The 15,181-nt window shown below is 59.8% G+C and overlaps 1 protein-coding gene across 1 annotated transcript in view; it reads right to left on the reverse strand.

Moving 5' to 3' along the window:
• CELSR1 (cadherin EGF LAG seven-pass G-type receptor 1) overlaps window positions 1-15,181 on the reverse strand; it is a 105,745-nt gene that overhangs the window by 70,650 nt on the left and 19,914 nt on the right. The gene's annotated exons all lie outside the window — the stretch shown is intronic.

A 15,181-nucleotide genomic window follows, 5' to 3' on the forward strand; every position in this document is an offset into this window, starting at 1 on the left:
ACTCAGCGTCCCCACCACCCTTTCCCAACGTGGCTCCCTGGCTGTGCCCGCAGTTTCCACGGGGAAAGGCCCCCACCCCTCTGGCAGCACAAAACTTGTACAAACAACGGAGAAATGGATCCGCTCCAAAATCACAACACGCTCGAGGGCTCTGCGTGACTGTCCCGGAGGTGCCGACAGGTCCCAGGAAAACCGGCACCGTCCATGTGACGAGTGAGAAACACGGAAACATGGGGACTCTGAGAACACAGCCCCGCGCCCACCCGACACCGCTGCTCCTGGGTCGGGCACGAGCGGTGGCTCTATCTCGTCCTCGAGGTGGCCCTGCGGTCTGTGTGACCTCGGCTCGGGGAGGGGACCGAGGCCGGTGTCCAACCCAGAGGCCCACAGGCCAGGGCTGCTGCCTGCAGCACGAATGGAGCGGAGTGGACGGCTCACATGCAAAGGGCCCGCGGTGACTACAGACACGTCGCAAGAAAAGCGAAGGCAGGCGAAAGAAACGGCAAAGCACACGGGGCAGACAGACGCTCCCCCCGACGAGGCCACCCCCCGACTGCGGGAGCATGTACGCCCCTCCCCAGGAATGTGGGCTCGACCTTCGACTGCAGACCCACGCCGCTTACCCCGCCTCACGGTCCTACAGGGTCTGTCCCTGCCACCCTCCCCTCTCCTTGTAGTGACACCTCCATGTCACCCCGGCTCCCTCCTCCTGCCCCAGGGCCTTTGCACGCCTTGTCCTCTGCCTGGAGCACTGTCCTCCGTCTGGGCTCTGCTCCCCAGGGCATCCAGGTCTGGGCCGAATGTCCCTCACCACGGGGGCCCTCTGCCCGCTGCCCTCTCGCTCTGCCACACGCCCACTTTCATTCCGGGACGGGAGCGGCCGCAGCCGGATTTTACTCTTATTTGTTCGTGTCTGCCCCCCCCCCCCCCGCCCTGCCCCCCGGGGGTCCAGGAGGACTGAGAACCTGCAGGTCTGGTTCCTGCTCGAACAGCTCCTGGCACCCAAAGCCGCTGGATAAACATTTGTGAAAGGAGACTAGGGGAGGGGGAGCCCGGGTGGGGCTGGCGAGAACGAGGCTTCCAGTGGCTTCTCTTTAACCCCGAGGCTGACGTTCGCACAAACAGCATCGCAGACGCCGTTTCTCCATAGAAGCTGTTTTTTGTGGGTGTTTCTTTTTTTCCTGTGCCAAGGCCCATGTGAACACTGCAGGACAGAGGGTGTCACCCGCCTGCTTCCCGGTGGCAGCTCTTGTGAAACCTCTTTACCCTCAAACCGCACGCGGACGTGTTCTGGCCCAGGACACGAAGGTTTTTAAAAGATGCTGATTTTGCCCTGGCTGGTGTGGCTCAGTGGTTAGAGTGTCGGCTCATGGACCAAAGGGTCGGGGGTTCGATTCCTGGTCAAGGGCACCCACCTGGGTTGCAGGTTCAATCCCTGGCCTGGTTGGGGCGCGTGCGGGAGGCAACCGATCGATGTGTCCCTCTCACATCAATGTTTCTCTCTCTCTCTCTCTCTAAAAATCTACGGAAAAAATACCCTCGGGGAAGGATTAACAAAAAATTAAAAAATAAAAGATGCTGACTTTAAGCTCAAAGCTCAGCGGATCCTGGGCACCCTGGGCTTCCCTGCCCACCGGGTGAGGTGGGGCCCTGGCGCTCGGGCCCCCCCTTGGGCAGCTCAGGAAGGCCCAGCACGTGGAACACAAGCCACGCTGCAGGGACAGGCGTCGTCACTCAGGACACAGCAGCCTGACCAGGAAAAGGCATTAAATCTGAACTCCCGCTGGACGTGCTAGAAAACAAGGCACGCACCTTACGTCAACCTCACCACCGATTCCTTCCAAGACCACGGACCGTCCTGGATGCCGCGGCTCCGGGGAGGCAATGGATTCGCCCGGGCTGGATTTCTACGCCACTGTCCCCGAGTCACCGTGGGGAAGAGAAAGATGGCAGAGCGTGAGGCTGTGGGGCACCACGGGCAGGTGCTCCCGCCAACCCCGAGGCGGTGCATCTGAGGAAGGTGCAGGTCTCCCCCGAGGGCGGGGCCTGGCCGGCCTCGGACTTGGGTGAAACGATGACTGTCGTCCATGGTCACGTCCCCGGGGGGGGCCCAGTCCCTGGAACGCTGCGGACAGAGGCCACGTGTGGTCTTCAAGGAGCCAGGGGCCCGCAGGGGATGGGGGACAGACCTGCGGTGCCAGGATGGCCCAAGGAGGCAGCCGGGAGGAGGGGTCTCCGAGGAGGGATGGGGCTTGTCACACAGTGGGGAGGAGACATCTCCCCACAAGGCCTGGGGAGTCAGCCGTCCAGAGGAGGCTGTGACAGTGTCCCAGACCAGCAGCCAAAGCATTTATCCTGCCAGTCTGGAGGCCAGGTAGACGCGATCGAGGTGTCAGCAGGGTTGGTTCCACCTGGAGGCTGCCATCCATGCCTCTCCCGGTGTCCGGGGTCACCCGCAAGCCTTGGTGTCCTTGGCTTGCAGACGGATCCCTCCAATCTCTGCCTTGTTGTCACGTGGCCTCCCCCTGTGAGTCTGTGTCCAAATTCCCCTCTTTAAAGAACGCCAGCTGTTGGACTAGGGCCCACCTGAGTCCAGGTGACCGCATCTCAAAGCTTACCGCGCTCCCACCGGGCTCCCACCGGGCTCCCACCGGGCTCCCACCGGGCTCCCACCGGCACGGGCGCTATCTCTAAATAGCACCACAGCCTGGGGTTGCGGGGGCCCGAGCTGGGCGGACGGGGGGGGGAGGCCCCCGCGCGGCCTGCCTCCTGGGCTTTGGCCGCCAGACGCAGAAGGGTTTTCATGCTGTATCCTGGGCCCCAGCACGGACAGGTTGCCACCCCTGTCGGTGGCAGCTCCACGCTAACATCCTTCCTGGCACCGCCCCGCAGTCCTCGCCATGGCCCGCGAGGGGAACCACTGCTTCAAGGGTGCGGACACTGAGGCACAAAGGGGCTGACCCAGGGGCCTGGCCACGGTCAAAGGGGCAGCAAGCGGCTGATCCCAGATCGACTGCCTCGAGCCCCACTGACCGTGGCCAGAGGGCTTAGGGGACCGCGGCCCCAGCCTGGGAGGGCCCATCCAGAACACGGAGGAGGACAGGCCACTTTCTAAACAACCAGGGCCCAGGGATGACACAGCGAGCCTGGGCAATCCACAGCTGGAGGCGCAGCAGTGCCAGGAGGGGTCAGGGCCACTCGCCTGGGTCTCTGTCACCCGCTCCATGCACCCTGCGGTCTAGGGAGGCCCCTCGGGCTTCCGTCTCCAATGCCCTGCCAGGCCCAGTTGGCACGGCCACGATGCCAGGCACTGTGGCCGCATCCACAGGGCACAGTCTGCTGTCCAGCCGGTTTGTGACAAAGGCTCCGCTCCTGTTCCTGGTCCTGCCCCCCCCCCCGCCCCCCAAGGCCTCGCCCTGGGACGGTCCAGAGCCAGGGACTTTGAAGTGGATTTTGAAGTGGGTTTGCTGTTTTTCGAGGCCAGACTGAGGGCAGACAACGGGGCGTCTGGTTTCTGTCCTTTAGGGACAACAATAGCCGAGCCTCGGACCCGCATCTGGGGAGACCAGCTCACTTCCCAGCGGCGTTCCGAGGACAGAGGAGGCAGGCCCGGCAGGCACCCCGGCCCCCTCACAAGGGGCGGGCAGGTGTCGCCCAGGTGCCGCTCACACTGGCTCCCAATGCTCTGTTCCCCTGCAGTCGGCTTACGGGGTGCTAACCAACTGAGCCGCACTGGCCAGGGCAAGGATGGACTCGTAATAAAATCTGGCTTTGTTTTACATGAGATTATCCAAAAAAAACCTCACGATTTTAAACAGTATGTAAAGTACAATTCCTGAAACCCAAGTGGTGCCCGAGGTCGGGCGGGGGGTGGACGCCTCCTCCGAGAGCAGAGCCACTGCCACCTTGGCCCTGAGGCCCCCAGCGCGCTCCCACGGAGGGCTGAGCCCTGCTGAGGAGGCTGCCTGTCTACACATCAGACGAGACTGAAAGCCCTGTGCAGGGAAGGACATGTGCCCGGTGAGCACACACCCGCCTCCGCTCCGGGGGGTCCCGCTGAGAGTCTGTGGGGACCTTCAAGTACTGATGGAACAGGCCGCAGGCAGCCGGCAGTCTGACCTCGCGGACGTCCCTCCTGGTGTGGGTGGTGACCGTGGTGACCGCCAGCTGACACGGGCCCTGAGATCAGGAGTCTGGCCCAGGCCTTGGAGCCTCCTGGCAGCCACCCATCGGGGGCTTCCCTCCCCACCAGGAAGCCCACCAGCCCAACTCGGGTTTTTGTTGTTGTTAATTCTCACCTGAGGATATTTTTTCCATTGACCTTTTTTTTTTGAGAGGGGAGGGAGGGAGGGAGGGAGGGCGGAGAGAGAGAGAAACATCGATGTGAGAGAGAGACATTGTTTGATTGCCTCCTGAACAGGGAATGAACCTGCAACCCAGGCACATGTCCTTGACCGGGAATCAAACCCGAGACCCTTGGGTGCCTGGGCCGATGCTCTAACCTTTGAGCCACACCGGCCAGGGCTCAGCCCGGCTCCTGGCAGCCGGAACAGAGAGGCCGCCCCGCCGCCCCATCCTGGGAACTCGAGCCAAGCTCCCCGAGGCCAAGAGCAAACGCCAAAATGGATTTAAAGGAGCCAGCGAGACAGCGAGCCCCTTGCCTTCTCAGCCTGAGGACACCTCCCAGCCTGACAGTGCGGCCCGGCACCTGCCGAGGGACACTCGGGTGTTCTCCAGCCTGGGACACATGGTGGAGCAGCCGTCAGCCCCCGACAGCTGCGGCAAAGATGAGATTCCCAGCAAACCCCCACCCGGCCCAGCCTGCCGGCCGCCGAGCCCAGGGCCTGCCCAGAGCTCAGCCAGGCCTCTGTGGTCACCGCCACCGGCCGGCAGCTCGCTCTGCCACCTGGACAGTCCAAGCGGGGGTGACTCTCGCCCCCCGCCCTGGGGAGGGGCCCTGGGTAGGTGAGCGTCCACGAGGGTCATCTCTCCCCCTCGTGAACTGGAGCTCTGCAGGTCACCTGGGCGTGCCGGGCGCCAACACTGGACGTTTCCATTTCCCCGACGTTACACGCCGGACTCCTGTTTGGCTCTTGACCCCCAAGCCTGCCAGCAGTGCTCCTGAAGTCTCGGGGAACCTTGAAGACAAGTTCCTGAACCTCGCCAGGCCTCAGTCTCCTCGGCAGCTAACCCGGGACGACAGGATCTCCTGCCTCTAGAGTCTGGGGGGGCACAGCTCTCACCGATTCTCCCTCTGCTTCTCCTACGCCCAGTGAGGGGTCCAGCAGATGCTGCTGCCCCCGGGACAGGGACCCGGGGCCCAGAGAGGTGAGGGGGCTGGGCCCAGGACACACAGCCTCACAGACCCAGGGACACGGCACAGGGAGGCCTGGCAGCCTCCCGAATACTCTGCCGTTTTACTCACACGCGCTCCAGAGAGGAGATAATTATTAACTGCAGAGGCTTAATGAGGAGAGGGAGCTGCAAGGGTTTCTAATACCGATAATTTGTACCTATTTAAGAGCAAATGTGTAACAACAAAGGGCATCGGATACTGTTTCCTCTGCTTCCAGGTGAGTAAACAAACTGCACAGACGGCTGGAAGCGAGACACTCAAAAGGTTCCCGGGCTCCCAGTCCCCGGCCCAGCTGTGCGCCCCGGCGGGCCCCAGACCCCACGCGCCTGGAGGGAAGGGCCCCGGGGCCTTCAGCCCAAACACCCAAGAGAACTGGGCAAGAGGGAAGGAGCCGCTGGTGGGCCAGCCGCGGGGGGGCGGGAGGGCCTGGCTCCTGCCCTGGCTGCTGGGCCCCGGGCAGGGGACAGGACCGTCCCCTCCAGCCCAGCTCCGCCCCAGCGGCAGCTGCTCCAGCCTTAGCCTTCCCCAAGGGACAGAGGACACAGCATCTGACAGAGACGAGAGGGGCCACCCTCGGGACCCCTAAATGTGTCCCCACTTGGGGGCCCTGAAGTTCCTCCCAGATACTTTCACCGACACCAGTTTCGAACACAAATACCACGGAGAGGCTCAGTGAAGCCCCTGACCCCTTGGTGGGTTAGCTTCTCAAGTCGGAGGGCCGGGGGCAGCCCAGGACTCGGGGCAGCGGATGCCCTCACACACCGTGAAGCCCCCGGGCGCTCACCGCTGCACCCCCTCTGGCCAGGCCCCGGGTACTGCCCTCAGTGTCCCTGTGGCCGTGGGAGATACTGAGCGGGCCCTCGCAGTGCCCCCCCCATGCGGCTGGGGGAGGGGAGTACCTGGCCCAACCCCACCATCCGTGGGGGACAACCACCCACCGACCATCGTCATCACGTCCAGGGGCCCCTCCCTCCAACTGCGTGAAGAGCCGGCGATTCATTCTCTTTTGGGAAAAAGATTAAATATTGGCTCAGACGTCTATTAATTTGCAACGTACGTCGCCACTGCTGAGGACAGAAAAGTAGGGGTGTTCTCTTTTTTTTTTCTTTCCCTGGTTAAATATTTGTTAAGAAAATTCCGATCCTACATTTCAAGGGCCCGAGCTAGCATGACACTGGGAGGGTAAGACGGGGAGCTTTCGATGATTAACCAGGGACCCCTGTGGCCGCGGCTGGAGAAAGTCACAGGCAACGAGACCCGCGGGCTCCTGCACCCCCTCCTCTCCCACATGCCTCTCTGTGGCTGAGTCTCTCATTCCTCCCTTCGGGCCTCCGATCCCCCGACACCCAGATGGCGAGCTCAGCTTCCAGGATTCAGAGGGGAACACAAACTCTCCCTCCTCGGCTGGGTCTAGCGGGAGACCAGCCTGCATCCTCATGTTGGTCCCGCGGGCACCTTCCCGGGCCTTTGTTAGGGGCCCCCTCCCCCTCCTGAAGTTAATGAGCTCGGGCCTCTCCGGAGGTCGGCGAGCAGAGGGTTCAAGGAGGCTCAGAACTGTACTTGGACGGCCGAGGCCCGTGGCGGCGTCCATCTGGCTCCCGGTCAGGGAGCTGGGCCGCAGGGGACAGCGAGGCTGAAAGTGCCACCTGGCCGGCCAGCACCCTCCCCTTCACAGCACCTGGGGCTGAGGCTGCCGAGGGGCAGAGGCTGTGTCTTGGGGACAGGCCTCGGGGACAGGCCTGGGGACAGGCCGCGGGGACAGGCCTCGGGGACAGGCCGCGGGGACAGGCCGCGGGGACAGGCCTCGGGGACAGGCCGCGGGGACAGGCCGCGGGGACAGGCCTCGGGGACAGGCCTCGGGGACAGGCCGCGGGGACAGGCCGCGGGGACAGGCCTCGGGGACAGGCCTGGGGGACAGGCCTCGGGGACAGGCCTCGGGGACAGGCCGCGGGGACAGGCCTCGGGGACAGGCCTCGGGGACAGGCCTGGGGGACAGGCCTCGGGGACAGGCCTCGGGGACAGGCCGCGGGGACAGGCCTCGGGGACAGGCCGCGGGGACAGGCCGCGGGGACAGGCCTCGGGGACAGGCCGTGGGGACAGGCCTCGGGGACAGGCCTCGGGCACGGCTCCCGCTCCTCGGCGTCCAGGTCTGCGCCGGGCCCAAGCAGGGCTGTCTTGCCTGGAGGACGGGCTGGACCCGGAGCGGTCGGTGGCCGCCGTGGGCAGATGGAGAAACAGAGCCACGTCCCACTTTCGGGAGCTACGGGGGGGTTATCACAATGACACCCTTCACAGCCCCCTCTATTCCAGCTCTTAACACGCTGTAAGGTTTCAGGTGCTTTTCAAAGTCACATCAGGACACAGTCCACAGGGAATGTTTGCTGTGATGCATCCGGGCCCGATTCCCCCCCCCCCCCCCCGAAGGCAGCTGGGTCTTCCCTCTGGTCCCCTGTTCCCGACCCTGCAGGCACCTGCCTCCCGGGAGGGACTCTCAACTGAGCACCTACTATGTGCACGGCCGGGGCCTCCTGCCCTACCCTTTCTCCACTTAATGCCCCCTCACACTCACACACGCACACACACATTCACATACAGACACACGCTCACACACACTTCCAAGCTTCCTGGAGAGTCCCCGCTCCGAGTTCTCTCGAGGCCCCTGGCCGGAGTCTGTGCAGATGGAAGAGATTAATCTAATATCAGATATCCTGTTATTAAGTGATTAAGAGATGACTTAAAAGAAACAAATTGGCGTTGCCCCCGACGTACCCCAGGGGTCCTGGAAAGGACGCGTACGTTTGCCCAGGATCCCACCACTGACCACATTTATAGTTCATCGCAGTGAAGATGATTTGGTGCGATAAACCCTTTAGAGATCCAAATCTGCAACCTAAACTCCAAGAAGCTAATTAGGATTGTCATCGCTCGTTAATTCAGCGAATACGCACAGCCCTCTGCCTGCCAGGCCCAGATCTAGAGGCGCAGGAGGAAACCCGCGGTCCTGCCCTCCGGGCGTCCTCAGCAGGTGTGGTGACAGATGGGCCCCAGACAATCACAGTGTGGAAAGTGCCCTAGGGGCACGTCCAGAGTGAGAGTGGGAGGTGTGGGGGAATGGGCACCCAGGGCGCTGACGGGAGGTGCTGGAGGGGCACCCAGGGCGCTGACGGGAGGTGGGGGAGGGACACCCAGGGTCCTGATGGGATGTGGGGGAGGGACACCCAGGGCGCTGACAGGAGGTGGGGGAGGGACACCTAGGGTGCTGATGGGAGGTGGGGGAGGGACACCCAGGGTCCTGATGGGATGTGAGGGAGGGACACCCAGGGTGCTGACGGGAGATGGGGGAATGGGCACCCAGGGCGCTGACGGGAGGTGGTGGAGGGACACTTAGGGGCCTGATGGGAGGTGGGGGAGGGACACTTAGGGGCCTGATGGGAGGTGGGGGAGGGACACCCAGGGTGCTGATGGGAGGTGGGGGAGGGACACCCAGGGTCCTGATGGGAGGTGGGGGAGGGACACCCAGGGTGCTGGTGGGAGGTGGGAGAGAGGCCTGCCCTGAGCTTCAGCTGCAGGACGGGGCACTGGCAGGTGAAGGTCTGTGGTCACCACGTGCTCCAGGGTGGCAGCAGTCCGTCACATCACTGCACCTGTGACAATGGTCATTGTGGCACCCTCCCTCCCGCTCCGGGCAGAGCTACACCACAGGCCCAGGAACCCCCTACTCGGCCTCAAGGGGCAGCAGGGACGCGGGGACGTCCTGGAGGCTGGGGTACCAGGCGTGTTTGGGAGACTTGGCTACCGAGCTATTGTGCGCAGCAAGGTGGAAACACGGCACGTGGGGCGCCCATGGAAGCCCCCGTGAATCGTGCACGCACATGTATGTATACATGGGTGCCTGCACGTGTGCACGCGTGTATGTGCATGAGCCAGTCCTGAGGACGCTCTCAGAGGCCACAGAGCGCGTGCGGGGTCCCGGCTACGCCAGTCGAGAGACCCTCGGACTCCCAGGGCCCTGCACCCTCACTTATCTCTGACGAGACAGGAGCCGAGAAGAGATTTTCCAGGCTCCCCTGGAAAGGTTTCCACCCAGCTGGGCTCCTGAAACCCTACCCGCGGCCTCCATCCAAACGCTCCTGTTCTCGGTCTAAACGTTTCATGTCACAGTGAGAGACAAGCCAAAGACACTCGCTCACCTGTGGACTCTGGGCCATTTCATTTTACTCAGAAAATACCTCTGAACGGTGACCTGGGAGGCGATGCACCGAGCAGAGGCGACGCCGGGTGGCCTCCCCTGGCCGCTTCTAGGACCGGTGCTGCAGCCGGCAGGTGTGAGTGCACAGGGGCAGCTGGGGGCAGGGTTCACTTTTAAAACAACAGAAAAATCCACACCAAACTCCCGCAGGCACTGCCCTGCCCCTCCCCGGACACACCCAGGTCCCCAGCGCCACCCGGTTCCCATCACCCCGCCCACCGCTGAGCGCCCGCCGAGCCTCCACCCTCACCCTCCACAAGACCCTACGTTCCTACCAAGTAGGTTCCACTTCCCTCGTTTTATAGACCCAGCCCCAGAGGGTCAGGAGGTTAAGTGACTTGCCCATGGTCACTCAGCTGGTTAATGACCTGAGGAAATGCAAAGCCACATCTGTCCAGGAGCAACGGGCCCGCCCACTCCCCACCACGCCCAACCACAGAGAGAAATCACCGCTTTACTTCTCGGCCACGTAACTGACCCTTGCTTTTCAAAGCCAACGGCTTGTGTTGCTCCTCCCTTGGTGTGTGTTCCTTCAGACTAGAAACAGCTCGTTGTATTAGGATTAAAAGGCCGACGTAATAAACATGGAAAAACATTTAAAATTTCCTGGGGGTGAGGGGGGTATCTAAGAAAACAGACTACACCAAATCCTTTCCAGCCAGTAGGGCGCCACCACCACACGGGAGCCCTCGCCTCTGGTCTGTGGACGCTGCTTCTTGCCCACAGGGAGGAAGGGAGGGGGGTGGCTCCTCTCCCTGGAAAGGCGGCTGGGCCCCAGCACCTGTTCAGCGGCAGGGTGATAACCTGGGCGGGGAGGTGATCTGACCTCTGGGTGCCCAGGTGCCTGGGAGAACCTCATGTGAGAGCTGCACAGGACTGTCGCCATCGGGGCAGGGCCTGCTGGACTTAGATGAGTTCGAGAAGAGATTAGGCCCAGCAGGTGAGAAAGTTAGTAAACTGTAAGACAGGTCAAAGAGCATATTCAGAATGAGGCATATTCAAGGGGAAAAGGCGGCCCCAGAATCCTCCTCACGGAGCGTAATTCAGCTCCATGGACTCTTTAGTTCCTGGTCACTTGATTGGCTGCACTTTTAAACATGGAGAGTCTGTTTTCTGGGCTCTCTAGTGGATTCCAATGGCCTGCTTGGTGATCCTTGGCGGCTGGCAGGCCCTGTTCATTTCAATGGCTTTCCAAGAGCCTTGGTGTCCAGCAGACCCTGGGCCCACACCTTGCTCTTCTCCAAGGTTGCCTCAGCTCTTCTTGGCCAATTTTATTTACATGTAAAGTTTATGTACAATTTTGTTTACATATAAAACTTATTTGTAAATTAGCATGTTTTTACACATGTAAACTTATCTATGTTTTTATCTATAAATTGTATACATATCTACATGTAAATTTTAGAATCGGCTTGTCAATTTTTTCAATTTCCCCTAAAAATCATGTGGGTTTTGGATAGTGTTACACTGAATCTATACAACAGCCTGGAGAGAAGTGACATCTTTACAATACTGAGTCTTCTAACCCATGAACATGATTAATCTCCACACTTATTTAAATCTCCCTGAATTTCTCACAATAATGTTTTATAGTTTTATGTCTGTTTTATTACATTTATTTCTGGTTATTTGATCTTTTTATGCTACCAAAAATATTATATCTCATTTCATCTCCATTTCCTGCTGGTACACAGAAATATATTTGATTTCGCATATTACTCAAGTGTCCAACAACCTTGCTGAACTCACTTAGTATTTCAATCCTATTTGAATGTTCTTTTGAATTTTCCTTGCATGTAACCACACATCTGTGAATAATAGCAGTGTTATTATTTACATATTATATTTATATAATAACAACAGCATTATGTTTATACCTATTTTTTCTTGTCTTATTGCATTGGCTAAGGCTTCTAGTACAATGTTGCATACTAGCACCGAGAGTGAAGTCTGGCAAATAGTAGAAGCTAAAATAAGCACTGATTGGTGAAGAACATTGGGTGTTTAAGTTTTCATAAGCTGCCGAAAGTGAGCTAACTCATTACCAACAACTAGTGTCACCACAAGTCTTGGGTCCAGGGCCAGCCCAGGAGATTCCTTCCTGAGGCTCTGATGGGGAATCTGTTCCATGGCTCTTCTCAGCTGGCTTTTAGTGTGGCCAGAAATCCCTGGGGACCTCTGGCTCCGGGCTACGTCAACCCAGTCTCTGCCTCCATCTTCCCGTGTCCTTGTCTGTGTGTCTTCCCCTCTTCTTAGGACTTGTCAATGGATTTAGGTCCCATCCTAACTTGAGGTCATCTCATCTTGAGACCCGTAGCTTGACTATGTCTGCAAAGACCCTTTTTTTCATTAAGGTCTCATCTACACCACACAGCCCATAAACACAACTCAGTTCTCACCAAAATTCCAATGGGATTTTTCAATATTCAGCAGACCTTTGTAAAGTATTTTCTAAGCTCACACAGAAGATGAAAACAATAAGAACAGCCTGAAGTTATAAAAAAGCACAGTGGGAGGAAACAACCTTCACGAGCTCTCAGAACAGGCTGTCGAGTGACAGTGACTGAAACAGGCCCTCTGCATTCTGTGACAAGGGTGGCATGTCGAGGACAGGGGGACCGATTCTGCCAATAAAAGGTACTGAAACAGCTGGGAACACTAGCCCTTCACCCCCAAATTAACTCAATAACGTAAAGAGCCACACACAGTGAGAAGTTAAGCCTGCAGAAAACATTAAATTAAAGCACGGGACACTCTTCTAATCCCGGGTTGGGAACGCCAAACCCCAAACCAGGAACCGCCTGGAAACACTAGGAACCAGCAGGTCTCAGCAGAAATGCAAATGGTCACAAACGGTGGACAGAAGCCCCGCCTCGGAGGCGTCGGAGAGAGCGAGTCGGAGGGAGCGAGCGGCCAGAACGACACAATGGGCTACTTTACCCATCAGATTGGACGCGTTTCAGCAACGATAACATCGAGCTGGGGGAAGACAGATGAACCAGCTTCTGGGCTGGTGGCAAGAACGTCCACCGGGGATGCGTTTTTAGAAGGCAATTTGGTCGTTTCATCAAAATGGAAACACGCGATCCTCTGCGGCATCGAATCCGCTCTGCATACCTAACTCCAAGAAGCCCTGGCACAGGAACCCACTTCCGTCCCAAGGGGAGTCACTACCTGTTATAACTGCAAGACTGGGACACACCCAGGCCTCCATCCACCCCCCACCCCGGGGTCTCTGCGGGAACCTGTACGACCGGGTTCAGTCTGTCTCGGTCTCCGTGCCCCTGAGCGGCCCACCCTTGCCCCACACCCTCCCGGCATCCTCTGCATTCGCCTCTCAGAACCCAGAGCTGCCCTCTGAGCCCCTCCGGCCTGCAAACCCCTCCCCAAAACCAAAACCTGCCTCCCTCCAGGACACACCAGGCCCATCCTTCCTGGAATCCCGTCTTTCCTGCCGTGACCCCCTCAGCCCCTCGCCCACCCCCGGCTCTGCCCCAACAGGAAAGCTGGGCTCACGGCCCCCGAGGGACACAAGGGACACAAGGGAAGTTCTCGGGGATGCGGCGGCAGAAGCGGGTGCCAGGTTTCACCTGCCCGCTGGAGATGCCCTTTCCGTGGAGCCGTGCAGCCCCTCCCCCAAAGCGCGGGGATCACATTCACAGCGGCGGCGGTAGCCGTGGAAACGGGCCGTCCCTCGCAGGCAGGCGGCCCGGTTGATGAGTAACCTCGGGGACAATGGCTCTGAGCTTTTTCAGATGACGGGGCAGGCTAAATGGGAGCCCAGCACAAAGGCCACCGGCCAAATGACGGGGAATCCCAGCTTCCAAAGGGGGCGGGAAGGACGCCCATAGTGTCACAAAAGAACAGAGGTCGCGGGGCCCACACCTGCGCTGGCTGATCTGGGGGGGCTTTACCACAGTGGCCTGCGGCCCTCCGACGTCTGATGCCGTTTTTCTTGAAATGTACTTTCTAACCGTATCCGAGCCGTACTCCGGGCGGCTGGGTGCCTTCAGGGCGGGATGAGACCCGCAACGTGCCCGGTCCCGGTGTCGGGCAGGACTGGGCACTGGCCCCGGGCGGCAGGGGCTGCATTTCACCGAGTGGCTGGCGCGGACCCGACTTACAACCCATCCCCTCACCCGCCCCGTGACATGCCACGGACTTAACCACAGTTTCGAGACCCTCACAGGGGCAGAACTAAACTGTTACTTATTTATTTTTATTTTTAAAAAATATATCTTTATTGATTTCAGAGAGAGGAAAGGAGAGGGAGAGAGAGAGAGGGAAACATCAATGATGAGAGAGTCACTGACCGAACCCGCAACCCGGGCATGTGCCCTGACCGGGAATCGAACCCCGATCACCTGGATCCCAGGTCGATGCTCAACCGCCGAGCCACGCCCGGCCAGGCTTATTTTATTTTTTAACCCTCTTTGCCCATTGATTTTTAGAGAGTGGAAGGGAGGGATGGAAGGAAGGGGAGAAACATGGGCCTGACGGAGACACACTGACTGGCTGCCTCCCACACGCACCCCGACGGGGGCCGGGGATCGAACCCGCAACCGAGGTAGGTGCTCCTGACGGGGAATTGAACTCACGACCCTTCCGTGGCAGGGCCGACTCTCTAACCACTGAGCCACTGGACAGGGCTAAACCCTTGTTTTTAAAATAATCCCCCCCCTTGATACTGGAGCATCTCCAGTGAGAAACGACCGAGCGCACCTTTCCGTTAACGGGGAGAGCGGCTCCCCGAAAAGGACTTCTGAGCATTTTTAAATCTTTTCTGGCCTAATAGGAGCTTCCTGGACTCAATCAGTGCCCCGGTCCCCGTGGTTCCCGGAGGCGCCCGGGAGGCCGGTGGGGTCCCCGCCATCCGTGGCTCACCTGTCCTGAGACGCGGGGGAAAGAAAGTTCACCACGTTTTCTCTCAGCTGCTCAGACAACCGCTCAATGGAAAACAAGATATTTTACTGGGAAAACTACTATTGAAACCACAGACAAGGACGACTCTTCCGGAGCCGAGACGACAAGGTCAGTGCTTTGCCGGGCGCTCGGCAAACGCCTGTGACATAGGAACCCCACCCCGTCGGTCAGGTGAGCAAACCAGGGTTCTGAGGCGTTAAGTGACAGCCCCGGGTCACCGGGTAAGCGATGCCTGAACCCCACGGTCACAGCCCCACGCTCCCCTGCCCTCCTCCGACCCTTTCCCTGTCACTCTGGACACTGGAGGGGCAGGGCCAACATCGGAAACAAAGTACTTCAGAGATGACGCTCCCTAAGGGGCGGGCAGGGCCAGCTGGCTAAGGGACCCCCCGGGCACGCGCTCGGCACCTGAGGGGCTGCGCTGGACACGTCCACGCCAAGGGCAGCTCCAGGACACGCCCCGTCTCTGCCTCACCCCCTCCGGAGGCCCCGTCCCTGGGGAGACTCCCCCTGGTGACGTCCAGGCTCCGGATGTACTCGGCTCAGTTAGGTCAGGACTAAGGCCCTGGTGGCTCCATGCCTGCACCCCTGGGAAGGGCACCCTTCACCCAGGAATCCAGCCTGGGGGGGGATCAATCCCCAGAGGCTCCCGC

Source organism: Miniopterus natalensis, chromosome 2 (assembly GCF_054644295.1).
Source record: "Miniopterus natalensis isolate mMinNat1 chromosome 2, mMinNat1.hap1, whole genome shotgun sequence".
Lineage (NCBI taxonomy): Eukaryota > Metazoa > Chordata > Mammalia > Chiroptera > Miniopteridae > Miniopterus > Miniopterus natalensis.